Raw genomic sequence first — 21,702 nt, 5'->3', positions numbered from 1 at the left:
CATAAAGGCAGCAGTGATTCTCTGCAGGGGTCACCAAACGGGGTGCAGCGGTGATAAAGGGAAACAACAAGGTGGACGCAACTGCCAACAGCTTGGCCCTGGAACCAGTAACTTGGCAACAACCCCTCACACCTCCAAGGCCAGGTCCATCCAATCGTCCCCCGGTCTACACAGAAGGGCAGCTCGACAAAGCCTCACAGCGGGGCATCGCTACAGACCTAGGAGGCCGCGGGAGCAGTGAATGAACGCGGGCCACACTGTGTTCCCCGAACTGTGCCCCTAAGTGGGCGCACCCCGCTTGGTGACCCTGACCACCCATCGGCCCCCAAGTGGCAGGGGTCACTCCGTGGGTGCATCACACTCGAGGGAAGGGGCCCCGAGCCCCAGCCTCCACAGACACGACCCGGGGCCACGGCCCCCTGACAGCCCGTGGGACCCTCTCTCTGACCTGGAGCTTCTCCTCCGGAAAACCACGACCGTGCGAGCAGGGACGCTCAGCCCGGCGGTGAGCCTCGGGGTCGGGGCTGAAAACCCGCAGCCCTGCCTTGTCAGGAGGATTTCACCGGTGCCCGTATTCTCTTGCCGATGCTTGGGCACGTATCTTAACCTGCCTGGGGTCCTCTGTCTCCAAGAGGTCAGACAAATGGGGGTCGCTCAGGGATGTGGACGGTTGGGGCCGAGGCCCCGGGGCACCCGCGCAAGCCTCGCGGTGGCTGAGGAGCAGCTCGGCTCCTCCACCCGGGTCAGGACGCCGCCCGCTCCTGACCTCGACGGTGAGCTACAGGGCAGACGGTAGAGCAAGGGTTTGTCACCGGCAAAGGCCAGTCACAATTCCGGAGAAACAAAGACGGAATCTGGTAATAAAGTCAAGTCTAACCTTTTTTCCTTTTCCTTTGTGCTGAGTCTAGTGTCACTGGCTCACAGGGGGTCGCGTGCAGCCCGGCAGCTCAGACCAGGGTTCCTGGGGCAAAATGGCTGCGCTGACACCTCCGCTCAGGGCCGCGCACAGAAGCATCCACCTAACACGTCGGGTAGAGTTCCCAGCGCTCGCTTGGCCGCGTGCAGACACTACACTGGCACTCAGTCCAAGATGGCGGCAGCGGTGGGCCGTGCGCAGAGAGGCTGCCCCAGGCACGGCGCCTGGAGCGAGAGCAGCCCAGCTGCGACTGCGCCGTCCCGCCCCGCGAGAACCCCGCCCCTGCCCTGTGGCTGAGACCCCGTAAAGGAGCCCCAGCAGAGCCGGCCCCGGGGGAGCCTGCCCTCCGGAGCAGGCTCCCACCTCCCCGGTCTTTGATCAAAGAATGAAACTTTCCTTTGCTTCTGAACCGAACTGGGCTTCGTTCTATTGGGATGAGCAAACTAGGCGGGAGGACCCTTGCTGGGACCCGACTCAAAGGGTTGGTAACAACCCCACTGACCTCAGGACCTGGGTCGCGTTGGGACAGGTGTGGACTCCACCTCTGCGCTCCGCTAGGTGGGCGTGGGTGGGGGCGGTACCTGACCTCTGCGAGCTCCCGTTTCCTCCGTTGTGAGCCTGGTTTAATCGTGAGGTTTGCTGTGAGGTAGGAAGTAAATGACAAAGGCGGAGTCCCTGGCCCTCCATGAATGAGGTCCCCTCCACGTCCCAAGATGGGGTGTGCAGACATACTTCTGGTTTCCCTTCGTGAAGCGAAGCCAACCCGACCCCTTCCAGAGGAGCACCCCTGCCAGCCGGGGCTGACTGTGGACCGATGGTCATTTGAGAACATGGGTCATGTGTCCTCAGATCTCCCACTGGTCGAGAGAAGCCAGAAACCTGGATTGAAAGTGACATATTCCAACTTTTAAACGTTGACAATTTAAAAAAAGTATTTAAGTTATTTACCAAACACTGTGCTGGCAAAAATGTAAAGGCCAAATGAGACACATCTGAGGCCGTAATTAAACTAGGCGAGTAGCAGGGAGAGGGACTAAACCCTCAGTAAGGTCCCTGGGAAAGTGACCTTTTTTTCCCCATTAAGACCACTTTTAGTGCAGACATGTCACAAACTTCTCTTAATCTTCTCATTAACTTAGTGAGGGAGGTGTTACTGTTACAGAATACATTGAACCTGGATGAAGGAGGCAATACATCAGTAAAACCACGTTATAAACGAAGAAAGCAAATCACAGAGTGGTGAGGGACTAGCCCAGGGTCAAGAAGATCAGACTGGAACCCACGTCTGTCATAGTTCAGTCTGTTCACCAGAACTTTTGGTTTACTCGACCCTCCAGCAAAAGAGGGTTTCATCTGTAAAATACAGCATTTTATCTGTAAAATAAGCTTCATCTTTTACACACTTTATCTCACGTTTTCTCAGAACTAACCTTTGACCTAAGGGGGCCACAGTCATTCCTAAATAACGCTAAATAAGAGCTGGAACATTGTCCCTTACCTCGTAGGTGGTTTAGCTCCATCATTGGAAAAAGATAAGGCAAAGCACTCAAAGAAGTTCAGAGATGCTCCCGCTGCTTGAATTACCCTGTGGCTTTTCTCTCTCATGTGTATTTGATAATACTGGGTGGGTGGAATTTTGTGGGAGGATTGGCGTGAATTTAGGGGTTTTGGAGAAGCTCAGCTAGAAAAACTAACTGTCCTGTTAAACTGGGAAAGAGGAGCTACAGGAGAACTTTCAGGTTACCATGCAGGTGAAATTTGCATGAGGGAAAGGTGATAGATTATTTTCCCAATCTCCAAACCCACAAGTGCAGCACTTGATATTCTATTTAGAAACGGGATGGAGCCCACATTCCTCACACTTTGCCCAAGGTAGCTGATGCCATTTCTGCTTTCCCTATAAAGAACAACCATGGCATTTTATGTTCTTTCCATCTAGTAGATCTATTAGAAAGAAAAGGCAGATTTAGGGTTTAGGCGTAAGTGTTGTTTCTGTGCGTCTAATCTGCTCACCTGGACTTCATGGGGGCCTTTTTCCTGGATTTCCTTGTCCCATGGCTAAGATCAGGCAGAGCTAGGACATGAGTTACAAAGGCAGGGGGTAGCTGGAAAATAGCCACTGTGCCCTCATAAAAATATTTGTAATGGGTTCAGTTAGGAAAACAGCACTCAAGGAAGTTTTTGAAGGCATGCTAGATTTCTCCACAGTCAGTTCTGGTGTGTGTGTTGCCACGTCTGGTGGGTAAAAGGATTCTTGAATATTGGAGCTCTTCCTGGATCATCTGGGCAACCATAGGTCTTAGATTTCTCAATACCCTGGGATTCATTTTGATAGCATTAACAGTAATCAACTTTGTTGTATTTAGATATACAATGTATCCATACTACAAAATATTATTTAGCCATTAAAAACTATGTATTTAAAGCATAGATAAAGCTTGGGGAAATATTTTGTAATAGTCAATAAAACGTGTCAATTCAGACTTAAATTATTTGAGTCAGAACTCTTCTGGTTGTCAGTAACATTGACCTGGCTCAGATGAAAGGGGCTTTAAGTAGGTTTCAGGAGCCTCAAGAGAATCAGAGACAGAGGGATCTCCTGGAAACTGAATCTGGAAAATTGCCAAGTGTAAGGCTCCTTCCTCAGGCTCCTGGTTTCCCTGTTGAGGGAAATCTACCTCTTCCTGCACCTGCTTCCTGTTTTCCTCCCTCCACCCCACACTTCCTGTCACGAAGCACAGCCTTTGCTGTCTCACAATCCAGCCTGCACATGGTCCACACTGCCCTCCTTAGCTTCTCTCATACCTCACACATGTTCATCTCAATTTCATCACTCACTGGCTTCCTCTGTCTCCCAGTTCCAAATTCCTACGCCGATGGGCTCAGCCCATCTTTTGAGTAGGACCACAGCTCGCAGGTCCTTAGTCGGTCTAAGAATGGGCCACCCTATGGACATAGAGTCTGTCATACAGAGTGAAGTAAGTCAGAAAGAGAAAAACAAATACCATATGCTAACACATAGATATGGAATCCAAAAAAAAAAGAAAAAAAAAGGTTCTGATGAACCTAGGGGCAGGACAGGAATAAAGACGCAGATGTAGAGAATGGACTTGAGGACACGGGGAGGGGGAAGGGTAAGCTGGGACGAAGTGAGAGAGTGGCATGGACATATATACACTACCAAATGTAAAATAGATAGCTAGTGGGAAGCAGCTGCATAGCACAGGGAGATCAGCTCGGTGCTTTGTAACCACCCAAAGGGGTGGGATAGGGAGGATGGGAGGGAGACACAAGAGTGAGGGGATAATGGGGATATATGTATACATATATCTGATTCACTTTGTTATACAGCAGATACTAACACAGCATTGTAAAGCAATGATACTCCAATAAAGATGTTAAAAAAAAAAGGGCCACCCTTGAGTCTGATGGCCAGAGAAGTCAGGTCACTTTGGTGTAGGATATGTTCGCTAAGCTGGGGGAGTCGCAGGTGAGACACATCATGTGTGTCTATTTTTTAAACACTATGAAGAAATAAGTAGAGATAGAAAACAGATTTAGGGAAATACACCAAAATATTAATAGCGGTTGTCTCTGAGCAGTGATATTACAAAGATTTCCGTTTCTTCATTTTGAAAGTGGCCTTTTTTAAGGCAACAGATTGTTTTCAAGATTAGGATCAACAACAATAAAACCAAAAAGACACTAGAGAAAAAGCTCTGTCGAAAGACAGTTATGAGGAGAATGAGAGAAGGTTCTCAGAGGGTGACACGTGTTAAAAAAACCATGTTCCCACCAGCCTATGGAAGAGGCCTCCTCTATCAGCTTGCCTGTAAACAACTGTCAGTAATTCTTAATGTGACTTGATTTATCTAATATTAGTCTTTTCCACCGGAGAGACTAATACAGAGTTCTATAACACTCCAACTTGGCATGGACCAAATTTGTTTGGGAGGAGAGAATAATCAACGGATTGACCTAGAACACAGCGTGTGACAAGCCTGCCAGGGGCACCACCAACAGTGAGTATTTAACCACCAGTTTCCTGAAAGCCCTTGTTTGTAGCCTCACCTATTTTCATGGTGTAAACACTCCCACCATGACTGATCTCAAGCTCCCAGTGTGATGTCACTGAAGGCAGGGTTGGGAAGAATGGCACATCTGCCCCCAGCATACGAGGGGGCCACCCAAGGGGGGCCCTGCACAGCGGGCAGAAAGCAAGAGGGCATGAGACACCAGGAAATAGATGAGCCTCCTTCTCCAAGAGGCCTCATGCTCGTTCTATCAGACAAGGGAAGGTGTAAACTTAGCCAATGAGCATGTCAGACACAACATCTACCAGGTGAGGGAGCATCCTGATTGGCCTTTGTAGACTTCATGAGTGATGAGAAGAATTAGGTGAGGTGAGACAGTGGGCTCCGCGAGCATTCTGCCTAGAGGTGCAGGACCACATTCGTATGGCTCAGCCTGGCTTCGAGGTCACAGAAAACTAAGTCTGGATCTGGGAAGTGTCCGAGCTTAGGTCCCAGCTCTTATCTCTTGTTGTTATGCACCCTCAGAAGGCCGAAAAGTCACCTCCAAAATTGTTGTGGTTACATAATTGCCTTCTTAGCGGGTACGCATCTTTTATTTTTAAAATTTTTTCTTTTTTTAAATTAAATTAAATTTATTTTTTATATAGCAGGTTCTTATTATCTATTTTTTTAAACATCTTTATTGGAGTATAATTGCTTTACAATGGTGTGTTAGTTTCTGCTTTATAACAAGGTAAGCATCTTTTAACCCCGAGAAGCTTGTGAATTAAATATAGAAATCTTTAGGGGATGAAATCCATCAACTGTGATATTTATAGTTTAGTGCTGAGGATTAAAGTGTGCATGTTTGGCATTTTAAGTGTGTGTAATGTTTAAAAGAAATTGGTGTGTAGGAGCAATGATTAGCTCTGTGATTCTATTAAAAATGTTATTGAGTAGCTCATTTTGATTTGCTGTTGTATATTGAAGTCTTACTAAAATGTATACATTTATGATAACTTAAGAATCATTACATTTATAAGTTTATGAGTTGTAGGAGTTATTTAGATACTCAAGATGATTTTGTTTATTAAATTGTAACATTTAAAAAGTAAGTTGAACTAAAAATAGAACTACCCTATGACCCAGCAATCCCACTACTGGGCATATACCCTGAGAAAACATCATTCAAAAAAGAGTCCTGTACCACAATGTTCACTGCAGCCCTATTTACAATAGCCAGGACATGGAAGCAACCTAAGTGTCCATTGACAGATGAATGGATAAAGAAGATGTGGCACATATATAGAATGGAATATTACTCAGCCATAAAAAGAAATGAAATTGAGTTATTTGTAGTGAGGTGGATGAACCTAGAGTCTGTCATACAGAGTGAAGTAAGTCAGAAAGAGAAAAACAAATACCGTATGCTAACGCATATATATGGAATCTAAAAAAAATAATATAATGGGTCTGAAGAACCTAGGGGCAGGACAGGAATAAAGACGCAGACGTACAGAATGGACTTGAGGACACGGGGAGGGGGAAGGGTAAGCTGGGACGAAGTGAGAGAGTGGCATGGACATATATACACTACCAAATGTAAAACAGATAGCTAGTGGGAAGCAGCTGCATAGCACAGGGCGATCAGCTGGGTGTTTTGTGACCACCTAGAGGGGTGGGATAGGGAGGGTGGGAGGGAGACGCAAGAGGGAGGAGATATGGGGATATATGTAAATGTATAGCTGATTCACTTTGTTATACAGCAGAAACTAACACACATTGTGAAGCAATTATACCCCAATAAAGATGTTAAATAAATAAAAGTAAGTTGAAGATTTTACATTTATTAATAAGTTTGAATGATTTATGGCCTTCTAATTAAGTTGTCAAAGTTTCCTTAGTAGAGATTGCTAAAATTCACTAGAATCATGCCATGTTTTTAGAAGATAATAAGATCTGTGAATTGGATTAAGAGCTAAAGGAAAACTTTAAATGTATAACTTTAATAAAATAAATATTAATTTTTAATATGAAAATCACATTTGAGTTCTATTTTGTGCACAAGCTTCTCTTGAGAATACCAGTTAATTGACACGAAGCCCCCCAGGCAATCATTTTCACCCCCTCTGTCCTCTTCCCCAGCCCTGGGTGGACACAGCCAGTTACAAACATGCACTGTCACTGCGTGTCTGTGTGCCTCCCTCTACTGGGGGACCTGCACTCCCCTGGGGAGGGGCCGTCCCCATTCCTCCATCCCCAGGGCCCAGTGCAAGTCTTGGCACTAGAAGGGCATGTCTTAGCCAGCTCTGCTGCTATACCAGGGACCACAGACTGAGCAGCTTAATCAAGACACTGATTCCTCGCGTTCTGGAGGCTGGAGTCTGAGATCAAGGTGCCAGCTGTTGGGAGCCAAGAAGTTTTCGCCATTAGAAGATGGCCGACATCCTGCTTCTCTTCCTGCTTAATGAGATAAAAGCCCGCGCCTAAAAACGAAAGCCCGCGCTTCCAACGAAAGCCCGCGCACGCAGCACCAATGATAATTTGCCAAGTACTTCCCTTATTCTGGATCCCGCCCCCCTTTCTCTGTACTGTATAAATACAGCTACTGCAGCAATAAAGGTTTGAGGCTTGATCAGGATTTTGTCTTGCCTCCATTCTTTCGCGTCTCCTGCCCCTTCTTCTCTTTTCAACCCCTACAGGTTCCTCCTCGGACTCACAAGGATTTGTCCTGCTGGTCGGGACTCCCGGGGACGCCCGGGGCCGAGCACAGCCAGCGTGGTGGGTTCCTGGTGAGGGCCCTCCTCCAGGTTTGTGGACAGCCGCCTGCATGCTGTGTCCTCACGTGATGCAGAGATCATCTCTCCTGTCTCTTCCAACAAGGGCACTAACCCCACCGTGAGGCTCTCCGCTGGTGCCCTACTCCCCTCCCAAAGGCCCCACCTCCTGGCACCATCACACTGGGGACAGGGCTCCAGTGTCTGAACTCAGGGGGGGACACGGACATTCAGTACACAGTGGGGACGGAAACAAGGTTTGCTAAAAGGATGAATGGCGTGGAGGAGGCTGAGGCCGGGAGGACACCCGGACCGGGTATGGAGGGGGACTGCCTCGCACCAGGCTTCTCTTGGGCTCCTCGGATGCTGTAGCTGTTTGTGTGTCACCGAGTGGGACTGAGTGTCCCCAGGCCACCCCCTCCACCTTCCACACAGGTGTCCACGGTGAGGTTATACCAACATTTGCCCGGCGTTGTGGCAGAGGATTCACTGAGTCACGTCACCCATGACCCGAGGCAGCTGCTCCTGGGCTGACACATGTCACCACCTCCCCTCTCCCCGCAAGGGCCTCTGGGGAGCAGTAGCTGCTCTAGGCGAATAGTTGGCCACGATGTACTGATGTCTGGCTAATACTTATGGGAGAGCTGGGCCAGGTGCTGTGCAAAAATTTATGCACACAGGCTCTGTCATTATCCCATTCTACATTCAAGGACGCTGATGCCTGAAGACAAGTGGTGTTACCAGGATCCCCAGTGGTAGGTGGGGAGCCGGGGCTTGAACACAGCTGGCGTGTTCTTACCCATTCTGTCGCGTTGCCTCACATCATTGTGTGAGGTCCTTCCATGGTGGGGGGATTTGGTACCTTCACAAAGTCCTTCATGACTTCCTCATACGTAGTACGTCCGGCAGAACAGCTGAATTCCGGCCCATCTAAAAATGAACGTGGTTATCCCCACCTCCTGCTGGTGGGAATGTCAGCTGGTGAAGTCTTTCTGGAGACCAATTTGGCAACCGGTATAAGATGCTTTAAACATCTTATGTCCATCCTCTTTGGTCCACTATTAACTTCAAAGAAGATAGCATGAGGAAATCATTCTAAATGCATACAAAGATTTATAGCTGCAATTGGATATATCTGAAATATCCAACAGTAGAGAAATTGATAAAAGCCATTGTAATACATCAAATGAAATGGAATAATAAGCCTCCATTAAAAATTGTCTTTTAAAAGCACACTTAAAGACATAGAAAAATGTTCATAGAATTTTGTTATATGGGAGAAAATGCAGTCTTAAACAATGAATATATTGTGGTTCTAATTTTGCAAAGGATGTACTTCCAGTGAAATTTTAAACCAATACAAGCACTTAAATGGACTGAGCCATTGTTCAGCGTATATTAAGATTTAAATCGTATGTTTCAACCATTCCACTCCTTATTACCTGCCCTAGGAAAATAGTCACATGGACATGAAGAGGCAAGTACTGTCTTATTTTTAAATACTACAAATTGGACATCATCTTAACATCTATCAAGAAAGGAGGAGTTAAATACGCTGATTTGTCCTAACTATGGAGTACTATGCAACAGTTAGAAAGAAAGATTGGGGTGCTGGCATGAAATTTAAGACTATTTACTGACAGATTACTAGGTGGGAAAAGCAATTTGCAGGACGGGGAGTCTAATTTGTGCTCTTCAGAAGACTCGATACAACGCGTTGTCATGTTTGTAGTGATACACATTATTGAAAGGATCTAGGTTTACTCTGGAAGGAGACACTTGGCATGATTACGGTTATTTATTCTGAGATGAGAATCTGGTGGGAAGTTCAGGTTATAAAGGAAGGTTTCTTTTAGCTGTAACGTTTGAGTCATTTTCAAGAAGAATGCAATGATGTTACTTGTGTAATTAAAAATTAACACTTTGAGTGTTTAAGAAAAACAAAAAGAAAGAAATATATGAAAATGTCGACTATTTGATTTTTTTCTTTGATTATTGTTGTCTTTAACCTTACTAGGTTAAGAATTGTAACTCTGATTCTAAGGCTGAAAATTCTGTATTTTATACAGCTGGTATATGGTAAGTGTCCAGTAAATAGGTTTTGGTTCAACTGCTTCTCTGTCTATAATAGCACCTCCTCAATGTCATCATTATCTCCTTATACTGCTTGATTTTATGCTTACATAAATGTTTATTTGTGTATATTTGGTCTCTCCCCGCTAGAATGTAAGCTCCACCTGGCAGGGCCCCCCGCCCGTTTGTTTACTGCTGTTTGTTTGCTACAGCGCGTGGAACAGGGCCTTACACATACAGGGTGATCAATAAATAAATAGTCGTCGATTTGCACACATACACCTAAGAAATAACCTGGAATGATTTCCACCCACTAAAAAAGGCCAGCAGTGCTTTTCTGAGTGGTAGGATTATGGTTGGTTTTTATATATTCAAAATGATATATTTTTCAAGTTAAAAAGAAAAAAAAAAAACCCCGAAGAGGGTGGGAGGCTGACCTGAGACAACTCCTAGTTGTATAGACTGTGTTTCGTTTTGTGGCCTCAAGAGGTTTGGGTTATTGACAACAGTGTTCCTTTTCTAAGGAGCTGATGATGTTGTAAACTGGTGTGCTTTCGTTTTTTCTGTTTTTTAGGTGACTAGGTTGGTTTCATGCATCACTGTTAAACATCGATTGTAATTTTGCCTACACAGCATCAAGTGGCAGAATTGGGTCCCTTGTAATTAAGATGTGCAAAGTTTGTATTTCTTCACTGTGACTCCGTTATATTTTGAAGCAGGGACAAAACGAGCCCAATTTTAGCTTTGTACAGAAAGCTACTTACAAGGAAGCTGTGTGGCGCTGGCCTTTGTCTCTCTGTCTATGTGAATGTGCCTCAGAAGGCCTGGTTATTCTGGAACATTACAGGACCAGGAAGCTGCAGGTGCGTTAACTCAGAGCTGAGCTCCAGGGACTGACGGCTGAGAAAACAGTTCAGGGAACCAGTTACGAGTCTGTACGCGCCGGAGAGCAGAAAACCTTCCTCTGCCCTCTTGGGTTCTGCTGGGACTCTGACATTAAACTGACAAAGGCCAGATTCACAAGAGTAAAGCCCAGAAAATTTGATAAGCCATGCCCCGCGCCCATACACACTGGAGAAACTCAAGGATGAGTCGCCAAGGGGTGGTTAGAATTTGGGGCTTACACAGGCTCGTCACAAAGGACAATGGGTGTGTAGGGGTGTGACGACCCAAAGGAAAATGACAAACTGTGGGAAGGTACACACCGGGGGAAGCTGAAGGGAGGTGGGCTTTCTCAAGGTGGGCTGCTAGGAGCCCAGAGTCCTCTCCGATGATTAAGAGGAGGACTTAAAGCTTTTCTGCTGCTTCTCAATTGTCATCAGTTCGAAATAATCCTTAGGCCAAAGTGGCATATTTCAGGGTGCCATAGTCTGGTCCCCCACATAGCGTGCTCTGCCCCAAACCCCTCTGTTCAGCTAACATTGGCCACACACCTAGATGTCCACCGGGTCCAGAGGCTGTGCGGACTTACAGGAAACCCACAACGTGGCTGGTGCCTCTTCCCTGCCGGCCTAGTTGTACTGAGGGCCACGTGCTTATGGGAACGTAGGTCTGTTAGTTTTTTCCGATGGCCCTCATGTTCTCACAATTCAGGGGCTCCATGTCCTTCTTAGGTCTTGTCATGGGATCATTTTTCTGCTGTTGTTAGAAATGTAATGGGATTTTCTGAAGATTGACCTGAAGTAACATAGGTAGTTATTAAGGGCAAGTGTCTCGCCCCCAGGTCTAAAGTTATACTTCTCAACTTGGGAAAGTGTCTTTAAGCAGGAAATATACAAAACTAATAACTTCTACGATTTGAACACCTAGAAATTACTGATTATATGCCGAGCACCGTGTACTCCCACATCGGAAGGTAATATTCCCATTTCACAGATGAAAAAACTGAAAGTCATAGGTGACTTGCCTAGACCCTGACTGGTGTACAGGGGTTGAAGCCATGTTTGCTTGCTAAGCTGCTGAAAGCAGCTATTGGGATGGAGAGAGCCCTGTACACAGGTGAGCTAACAGAGACTGGGGAAAAGGCACGAAAGCTAAGACTCCAGAATTATGAGTAGGTGCTGAGATGGAGCTGATGTCTCTCAGGTTGAATGGCCATCTCTGAGTTGATAAAAATCTGACACTCATACAACTTTGTACGAGTTGGACGATGCAGGTCACGTGGGCAGGGGGGTGAGGCCCCAAGACGTGGCTGGAAAGGAAGAGTGGGCCGTGGTGAAAGCCATGGCTGGGAGCCTTCCAGGAGAAGAAGCCAGAGGCCTGGTGGTGCCAGCTCCTTAAAAGCCCCAGACAAGTGGCAAAGGCTTCTCCTCCGGCTAAGCCTTTGTCGTTCTGGGCAAGGGTGGCTCCAGATGACAGTTTATTATGCTATTTCCTAGGGTCAGCTTGAGGTGAGGTGGAGATATGTTGACCTCTAACCCGTGTGCATCAACAGCCAATCACGGACCGGAACACAGAAGATCCGTGATTCACTAACTATCCAGAAGCCTTTGACTTCCTAACACTGTTGGGACGAAGTCGAAATCTTTTGACAACAACATTCAAATACCATGAACGGTACCAGGAATTTAACTGAACGTGTGCAGTTACCTGCGGTGCTGGTGCACCTGGACAGTGCAGGCGGGGGTCACGGGGGTACAGGAACCTGCAGAACGAGTGTAAAGCCACGGGGAGTCACGTGCGAGTGTCACGACCGTGGAAAGGCCTGTCTTGTGCAAGCTTGTGAAGGCGCTGAAACTTCGCTGGGTGACTTCTGCGTAACCAGTATTTCACTGGGTGCTTCCTTGCAGCGTGAGTAGGTGGGGAAAATGGATTAACCTTTCTGAAAACCATGTATGTCAACCTAAAGTCCAACAACAGGGAATTGGTTGAATAAATTATGGCATAGCTGTAAGAAGGGTTAGTATGCAGGCATTAAAGAGTATGTTCTCAAAGAATAAAAGAGGAAAATATTCTCAGTATAATTTAAGTGGGAAAACCAGAAACAAAATTGATGCATATATAAATATATAAATAGATATGTATCAAAAGATGAAGAGCAGTTACATCAGATGGTAGGATTATGGGCTATGCTTGTCATATTTTCTCAAAGAAACCCGCATTATCTTTCTAATTATTGTAAGGCAATAACTGCTATTTAAGAAAAAAAATTCTAGGTTTTGTCATTTAATTGCAAAAATGTCACCGAATGAGTGACAGCATAAGACCATGGGATTCGGTGTAACTGGCTGCATTTGTGTGGACACAGGTGGCAGGCAAGCCCATGACCCTTCTTCCTGTCTACACGGCCCTGAAGACCACTTTTTAAAAAAAATATATAATATTATATATAGTATAATATACATAATATATATAGTATGATATATATAATATTATATATAGTATTATAATATAATATATATATTATATTATATATTATAATATATATTATACATAACATATATATATATATATATGCAGAGATCAGGGGCTACTCTTTGCAGTGGCTTCTCTTGTTGCGTAGCACGGGCTCTAGGCACGGGGGCTTCAGCAGTTGTGGCACGTGGGCTCAGTAGTTGTGGTACACGGGCTCAGTTGCTCCGCAGCATGTGGGATCCTCCCGGAACAGGGCTCGAACCTGTGTCCCCTGTACTGGCAGGAGGATTCTTAACCACTGCGCCACCAGGGAAGTCCCTGAAGAGCCAGTTTTGATGAATGTATCCGAGAGATACCAAAGAAGCAATTGGAGCACGTAGGCCTGGGCTGGTAGACCTGGGTGATGGCATCACTGACCCAGAAGGAGGGACAGAAGTCAGAGGGCACGGAGGCTCTCGCTTAGGGGCAGGGGCCCCGAGGAAGAGGCCACGCCACGCGGCAGTCCTCACCCAGGGGGTCTCCACCCGAGGCAGACTCCGCGTCCCTCCCCAAATGTCTTCTTGCTCCCGGGCTGCGGTGACTCAGCACTGTGGCAGGTTCGGAGGGATCCCAAACCCAGCAGCAGAGTATCAGGGAGAAGTGGGAACAAACTTACTAAAGTTTGCTCCTGATGAGGGGACACAGGACAGAATGACACCGCACAAGCTGCAGCACGGCTTCCTGGAAATTCACTCTCTAAGTCTCTCCCCCAAATTTCACTCATCATAGAAACCTTTCCTCTCCCCTCCCCTCCCCCGCCCCTCCTCCAGCTCTCTGGGGCCTCTCAACCCGGCAGCGTTCCCTCTCCTAGGATTCCTGACACCTGGAGGACTTTCCAGCTAGGTCAGCACGACCAGGCTGTTCTCTGGGCTTCTGCTACTTGCATCCCCACACCCCCTACCCGGGATATTCTTAGGGACCCACTTTCCTTGACAGGTTGGGGAGTGGGGAGTTAGAAACTTAGAACTTACCTAATAGTTCAGAGTTACAAGAAGATAACTGCACTAGGTGAACAAGAAATTGAAGATTTCCCCAGGGTCTACGGAGCCCGCGTCTCGGTCGACATGGGTTTCATTCACCTAGGGACCATCGAAATGGTGCTGTTAGAACTGAGGGGACAGGTTGGCCTCCACCTGCCTCCAAGGGCCCACGCGGCACCATGTGAGAATCAGGGAAAAGGGCTCTCCAGCACGATTTCTCCCTGATGGAAACCTGTCGTTACATAGTGATTTTGCTAGAACAAAACACTTCCTTACCATCTCCTAGGGCATTATATTTATACATCTAACTCTGTGAGGCTACGATGCCAGGGTGACACCAGGCAGTTTAGTGTCCTGAGTGCAGCCCGCACAGGCCCATTCTGCAGAGGCGGGTGGCTTTGAATCTGGAGTGATTCTGACACTGGGGGCCTGGTTTGTCTCCCCAGGGGAGAGTTCTGGAGTTTGCTGAGCTGAGTTAGAAATTCTCCTCAAAGGTAAAGCAAGCCGGAGCTTCAAAGCTCCAGCCGTTCCCAGATAAGCCTGCAGTCCAGATCCACACTGGTGAAGCAGACTCGTCCACTGGGAGCCTGGATGAGGAGGACAGCGCACCGAAGGGGGAGGGGAGGTAGGGCTGTCTGTGAAAACAGACTCTCCCGGTATTTCATATCCTCCTCTTGTAGGAAGCAAGGAGATAGATAGTATCTGATCTATCTTTCCTATCGTTTTATTATGAAATAGACAGTAACAATGAAAACTTAGAGCGTTTGACAGCTGTATAGCATTTCACAGTTTACAAAGCCTTTCGAGTGAATGCTCTTTTAAACCTTCGGAAACTCCTAATCCAAATCCAAATCCAAATAAAAATAAATCCAAATAAATAAAAACTCCAAATCCAAATAAAACACAAAAAATTCCTTGTGAGCTAGAACCTGCAAGGCAAACATAGCATATTATCGTGTTTTAGCAGCAAGTGTGTGGCTGCTCTTTAATTCTAGTAGATTATAGGATTTCCAGACTGGATGTGGCCGGTCACAGTCTCTGTTTTCCACGGGGAAAGTGCAACCCACAACCGACTTGTCTAAGGTCACACAGCCTTAGGTATACCAGTGTCCAAGAGAGATGATCTCCTGGTAGCCATGCCTTCCTCCTAAGTGCAACTTCGTAATGTGAACAGAAGAGATAATGCACTTACTGTCTTCTGTACCACCAGTTGGAGCGACCAAGCCGCATTTTGCAGCATTATTGAAACCGAAGGTTGGTGATGGTCCTGTCTCTTTAAAAAGAAAAAAAAAGGCGCGCGGGGTGTGGGCGGGTAGCTGCTGACTGCGGCACGGCGTCCGGTGGCCTGGACCAGTGCGGCTGCGGTGGCAGTCACACTGGAACCTGCTGATGGGACACAAGGACCACAAAGGCCGGGGACGCGATGCTGGCAGCCACCGGTGAGTATGCGAGGGGCCGGCCGGATGTCACGGGAGCGGGCCGGGGCCCACGGGAATGCGGGCTCCGCGGGGGATGGGTCACCAGGTCCTCTGAGAGCGGGGCTGGGACCGGGGCGCCCGGGCCCTGCGGTCGCCTTGGGAAACGCCCTTGTGAGAGGACAGAGACGCTTCTTTAAAGCTCTGTGCTGCTGTAAGTTAGGGGTTCTTTGGGCGATTCCCACTTTGGGCCGCAGCCTGCGGTTTGCGGGAGAGGCTCCGGCTGCAGCCTTGCTAGAGAGATCCCCGCGGCCGAGATGCTCGGAGCTCCCGGCTTTGTCATTTTAATTCCCACCCCGTCCTGTGGGTTTGCTCACAAAGGGTCTGCTGCTGTAATGCAGAGTGCGGAGTGCAGAGTGCTTCTGAATAATAAAGCGGGACTCCCCAAGTGCCTTCTAGGCTAATTTATAGGAATCGTTCTCCTTTAAACCGCGTGCTCGTAAATGATGCCACTTATTGCAGTTATCTTAAGTAGTACTATCTGAAAATCCTGCTTTTAGTTGAAAACATTGTACTTAGTTATTAAATTTTATCTTAATAAGCGATCATTAAATTCTTAGAGTATCCCAGTTTTAACAGCAGCAACGAAAATCTCTCACTCTTTTTCTTAAAACAAGGTTGATACCTCGGCGAAGAGTGTCGGGTTTGCTTCTAACACGTCGATAGCTTGGACTTTAATTTTTATGTAGGTTTTGTTCTCACTGTGTGAAGAAAGCCTGTTCATTTGAGTAAAAGGCAGAATGCAGGTCAAGCCCATACGCCCCCGCAGCTGAGGAGAGCTGCCCTGAAGTTATGCTGAGGGGAGCTCTTACCTTTCCTCCACTGCAGATAAACGACTGACACTTCATCCCATTTTATTTGTCACTTGAAAAGCAAATCTCTCCCATTGTTTTCGGAAGTTATTCCTTGATAACCAGACACATATTAGGTTACTGCATGGTTGTCATAAGCCAGTGGTTTTACTTATGACTAACCAGCCGTCTTTCCCTAATCTTGCTGCAGTCGTCTTCACATCGTGGACAAATGATACCCAGTTCCTTTTCCTCCTTCCTCCATGGCCGTCCCTTCATCCTTTCTTTACCTTCCTGGCTTTTCAGCTGGCCAATTGCCTCCTTTTCTGTGGAGGTCAAGGCTCCTTCGGTCTCCCTTTCAAACAAACCATATTCCCATATTTTCCTTGTTCCTGGCCTGGTTTGTAAGATCTTTTCCATGCTGGATATGGTGTTTTCTATTCTTCACATAATAGGAAGGAAAACCTGACAGACAGCCTTATTTTAAGACTTTTGGCTTACATCAGCAGCGTCTTGTGTATTGCTGCTTTACACTGGATTTGCTCTCAGAAGCCTTGGGTTCAGATCTCAGCTCTGCAACCCCTGAAAACCCACTCAACTTCTGCGAGCCTCAGTTCCTTCCTGTGTCAGAGATGATGGCAGTTGTTCACACAATTTTCTAGGGTTGAAATGAGCCAGTGCATCTGAAGGCACCCAGCACGGTACTTGGCACAAATGTAGCTACTTCGCGGGTGTTCTGTCATTTTCTCATTCAATCCACCCCTCCGTGAGGAAGCAGGCTAAAGAGGTTTCTCAAACATTCTTGTAAATCTAGTGATCTGAATTGTCTTTGGGCACGATGAAATGTGGATTATTTTTCCTCTTTTAAGGGCCCCCGTCTTCTTTCCTTCTGTTGATTCACTGTGACTGCTGACATCCCAGAGCCAGGTGGATGGAAGAAATAGGAAGCATTTCGATAGGAGAAAGAAAAGGCATTTTGCTTATGTCATTAGGTGAATGATTCCTTAATGAATAAAATCAAAATTTTAAATTATCTTTTTCTAAGACTAGACATTAATAAACCACCTTGATAAAAATGGCAATAAAGAGTGCTTGTTGACTAAATAATCATCCTGGATGATCCCTGATGGAGCTCAGGTTTTCACAATTCTTTCCAACAGAACAATGCAAGCTGATGACAACACAGCTGACTTTCAATGATAATACAATTTCAATTACGATTAGCATACTTTCAAGATTTTCTTTCCCAAACGGAGAGCCTAGGTAAAATAACAAAAGATTTATTCATTAAGCAAAGAAGAACATCCTTCGTTTTTTTGACAAGCAAAAGTAAGTAAAGCATAAATTGCTGTTCACACTGGATAAGACCATGTTTAACAGTAAGAATGTACATAGTGTTATACAGGGACTGGGTTCTCGGTAATTCTATGTTCGCTGTTTTACTATTTATGCTTATTATTTTTTGTCATTAATTCTTTAATAAATTTTTATTTTAAAAAATCAAAAAAAAATAGAGGTTTCTCATACCATTTCCCTAAAGGTATGAATTTTGAAATGATCTTTTGACCAAATGCTTCTTCATCAGCTCTAAGTACAAAAAATGTATTCAGTACTTGCTAAGGATCTCTTAAAAAAGCGATGCTGGTGTTTCCATGTTGCCGCAGGCATGTTCTACTGGAAGAGGAAAGGCCACTTTCCTTTTTCTGGCTCCCATCAAATCCTGTATGATGGCAGAATTGAGGATGATATTGACTGTCCGGCCCTGAGTCCAAGTGGGCGGTGCAAAAGGCGCGATTTGAAATTGGAACAATTCCCGTGGCGGTTCTGATCTTGGACAACCTGGGTGGCAACTGGCTTTTCATACTGCCAATCCCCTTACTGTTTTAGTTTCTATTTTGCGTGACTTTCTCCTGGCCACCTTTGCTTTCCTTAAACTCTGCGCTTAGCACATAGTGTCAGATTTAAGTCGAGAATGGCGCCATTGTGCCAGGAGACATAAGGAAGTTGGAAGAAACACAGGCCTGGGAATCAGAGGCGTGGCTCTGCCTTGGCTGTGGCTTCTCTTTGTGCTAATGGGAAAGTCTGTTAACCTCAGCTCTGAGATAAGAGGTATGGTGTAGACAGTCTTTAAACTTCCTTCAAGGCCTGGTATACTCCAGTTTATCACAATTATTGATCAAATAGCACGCTTTCACGTATGTTGTCTCTCTTCATTTTCACAACAGCCTTGTGAAACAGGCCACCCATTTTGCAGATTATAGAATGTAAAATTGAAAGAGAGTGGAGCCCCGACCATTTCTTTATTTGTAGAAAGAGGGGGTTGACGGGGCGGTATCTAAATTCGCTTTTCTTGCTGGATATCAGTGAGCGCTCAGATTGCCAACCCTGAGCGGTGACCCCTGCACCCTGTGTGCCCTCTCAGGGCACTAAGAGGTCATTGGCGGTGTGAAGCCCAGGATGCCATGGGGCTTCTCGGTTTTGTAAGGGGAAATCTATGGTCCACTTACAGCAACATGCCATCCAGACAAGCATTCATCTTCAATATTCTGCTCTGGATGAGACCACGAGTCTATCCTCTAGTCAAGAAAATACGGGCTCTGCAGTTCACATATCCTTTTCACATGTTCTGAAACGACAACATTTTAAAATAAGTCAAAGCCGCCTGAATATTTTTATGGGTGGTCATTTAAACTTCATAGATCTCCTTATTTCATTAAAGTATTAAGTGCTAGAGAGGAGTTTGTATTTGAACTTTGGGGGCATCTGGAATTTGTGCACTATTTCACCATATTAATAGAGGTTTAGTCTTTTTTTTTTAAATAAACATTTAGGAGATGTGGGGATGTATGTATGTGTTAGTTTCTGCCGTACAGCAAAGTGAGTCATATACATATATCCCCTCTTTTTCAGTTTTCCTTCCCAATTAGGTCACCACAGAGCACTGAGTAGAGTTCCCTGTGCTATGCAGTAGGTCCTCATTAGTTATCTATTTTACACATAGTAGTGTATATAAGTCAATCCCAATCTCCCAATTCATCCCACCCCTCTCCTTGTTTTTAATGCAATGATACATTTAACCATTTAAAAAAGTCCTAATAGGGTTACCAGATAAATTACAGAAACTATTGCATAAGATAAACATAACCTACAAAAAATATTTGTTATTTGTTTGAAATTCAAACTTAACTGGGCATATTTTTATTTGCTAAGTCTGGCAACCTTATATAAACAGAATCTTAACTGATAAATGAAATAATAGTTACTTTGAGCGTAAAGATATTAATTTGTTAGGTTTTTAAACTTAAAATATAAGTTATATCTAATCTTTATCAATTTTCCATAACATGCCAAACATTTCCCTGGGTTTATTTATTGATACTTTTGTTTATTAAATGTTTAAGTTCAATGATTATCCTAAGAAAATTCTGATCCTGAAGAACGTATTATGTACCTTCATTTTCCCAAGAGGCCCGGCTAGTGACTGAAAAAAAATACCCAAGACTTTAAATACATTTATTAGGAGCCAGGTAAACGCGGTTTTGAAAACGGGCTCTACATCAGACTAGCTCTGATGCTTCATCTCTTGGAGCCTCAGTTTCTCCTTAACTGGGCCTGAGAATAGCTCAGTGACCCTTTCCCCTCCCCACCTCTGGGATCAGATGGCTGGTGAACAAAGTCCCTGGCAGGCTCCCAGAGAAGCATTGGTTTTCAAGTGAATGAGCGAATGTTATTTTTCCCTTCAAAAAGCTAGATAATAATAATATTAGTCAGATAATATCAAGAGAGATGTATTTCAATCATATAATCTATTTTTAATATATTATTTTTAAAAGCTTTATTGAGTTACCATTCACATACTATACAGTTCACCCATATGGCATATTACTTTTATGTAAAATTTATCTTTGAAGATAATGGAGCTTTTAAAGGTAAACCTGAGACTCCGAGGAGTTTATTCCAGTGGTAGCCCTTCCTAACCCATGCCTCCAACAAATTAGCTCTGCCTGTCGACGGACCAAAAGTTGAGGCTAGCTCAACTCAATTCAAGATATGCTATGACAGTATATGTGTCTTTTATTACCTGGAAATGGGCCAAAGTGACTAAACTATTCATTCTTTATTGAATACCTTCTGTATCCATGGCCCTGCATCTGACCGAGTAGGGGGGCAAAGATGAGTAAGACGTTCTTGAGGAACTTTTTGCAAAGTGGACGAGGAAGATTTGTACAACATGGAACGGATTTGGGACAGTAAGGGAATAATTTATACATTTTTCTTATTAAATTTGAGACAGTATTTTTTCTGCTGTACATTCTACTGGAAATCTTCAATTACACACACACACACACACACACACACACACACACACACACACACACACCCCACTGATAAGTATCCCTTACCTTTTTTTTTTTTGCGGTCCGCAGGCCTCTCACCGCTGCGGAGCACAGGCTCCGGACACGCAGGCTCAGCGGCCATGGCTCACGGGCCCAGCCGCTCCGCGGGCAACCCGTGTCCCCTGCATCGGCAGACGGACTCTCAACCACTGCGCCACCAGGGAAGCCCTCCCTTACCTTTAACTTCACTTCTCAGCTCTGTAAAGTGCATTTTTGTAAATCTTCCATTTCAGGGATGTTTACTTGAGGTCAAATAAGGCTATAGTGACCATGACCTTTTCTACAGTAGATTGTGCCCATACAGTTCTGTTAATTAATGACAGCGCCATTCTTGCTCTGCCTTACATTTTGGTCTATTGATTTATAGGGTGAATTAATCTGACTTCTCTGTTTTGCAAAGATGCCATTTTCAAGTCTGTGCTGACTCATGTTTTGTTCTGACAGCAAGCAGAGCACGACCATTATTCTGAGGGTAATTCCAGTGGAGGCTTTCTGTGGGCCCGCAGTCTGTCTATATTGGTTCCTTGTTTCTGTAACGTCAGGGGCTTTCAAGGGTGAATTTTCAGCACGTCACAGAGGATTTAGCTGCCTGTGAATACATCTGATCAAACATGATGAAGAGTAATGTTGATTTTTAATTCCCAGCTTTAGAGGAATGTGTATCCTGTTGGCAGGAGATCGCTGAAGGCAACTCTGGCTCTAGTCTTTGCTATATATAGGTGAAAAGACTGCTTCTAGGGAAACTGAAGCTTTCGTGACAGGTAGAGCTAGGGGTCCATGTGAACTGTGAAGGGGGCGGGGCACCCTGGACGTCCCTGCTTCCTTAAGACAGGGCCCTTGGGCACAGTGGCCGTGAGTTAAGCCCTGGGTGTCTGGCCAGTTTCCAT

The 21,702-nt window shown here is 45.5% G+C and overlaps 1 protein-coding gene across 1 annotated transcript in view; it reads left to right on the top strand.

Annotated features, from left to right (window-relative positions):
• Positions 1-15,482: 15,482 nt before the first annotated feature.
• The window catches only part of SACS (sacsin molecular chaperone), a 75,691-nt gene continuing 69,471 nt past the window's right edge, over positions 15,483-21,702 (top strand). The window contains exon 1 of the mRNA XM_032610747.1: positions 15,483-15,591. The gene's annotated coding sequence lies outside the window, so the exon portion shown is untranslated. The remainder of the gene's footprint in view (positions 15,592-21,702) is intronic.

Source organism: Phocoena sinus, chromosome 18, assembly GCF_008692025.1.
Source record: "Phocoena sinus isolate mPhoSin1 chromosome 18, mPhoSin1.pri, whole genome shotgun sequence".
In the NCBI taxonomy this organism is placed as follows: domain Eukaryota; kingdom Metazoa; phylum Chordata; class Mammalia; order Artiodactyla; family Phocoenidae; genus Phocoena; species Phocoena sinus.
Note: the sequence above shows the minus strand (reverse complement) of the source record. Positions and strands in the feature narration are given on the sequence as shown.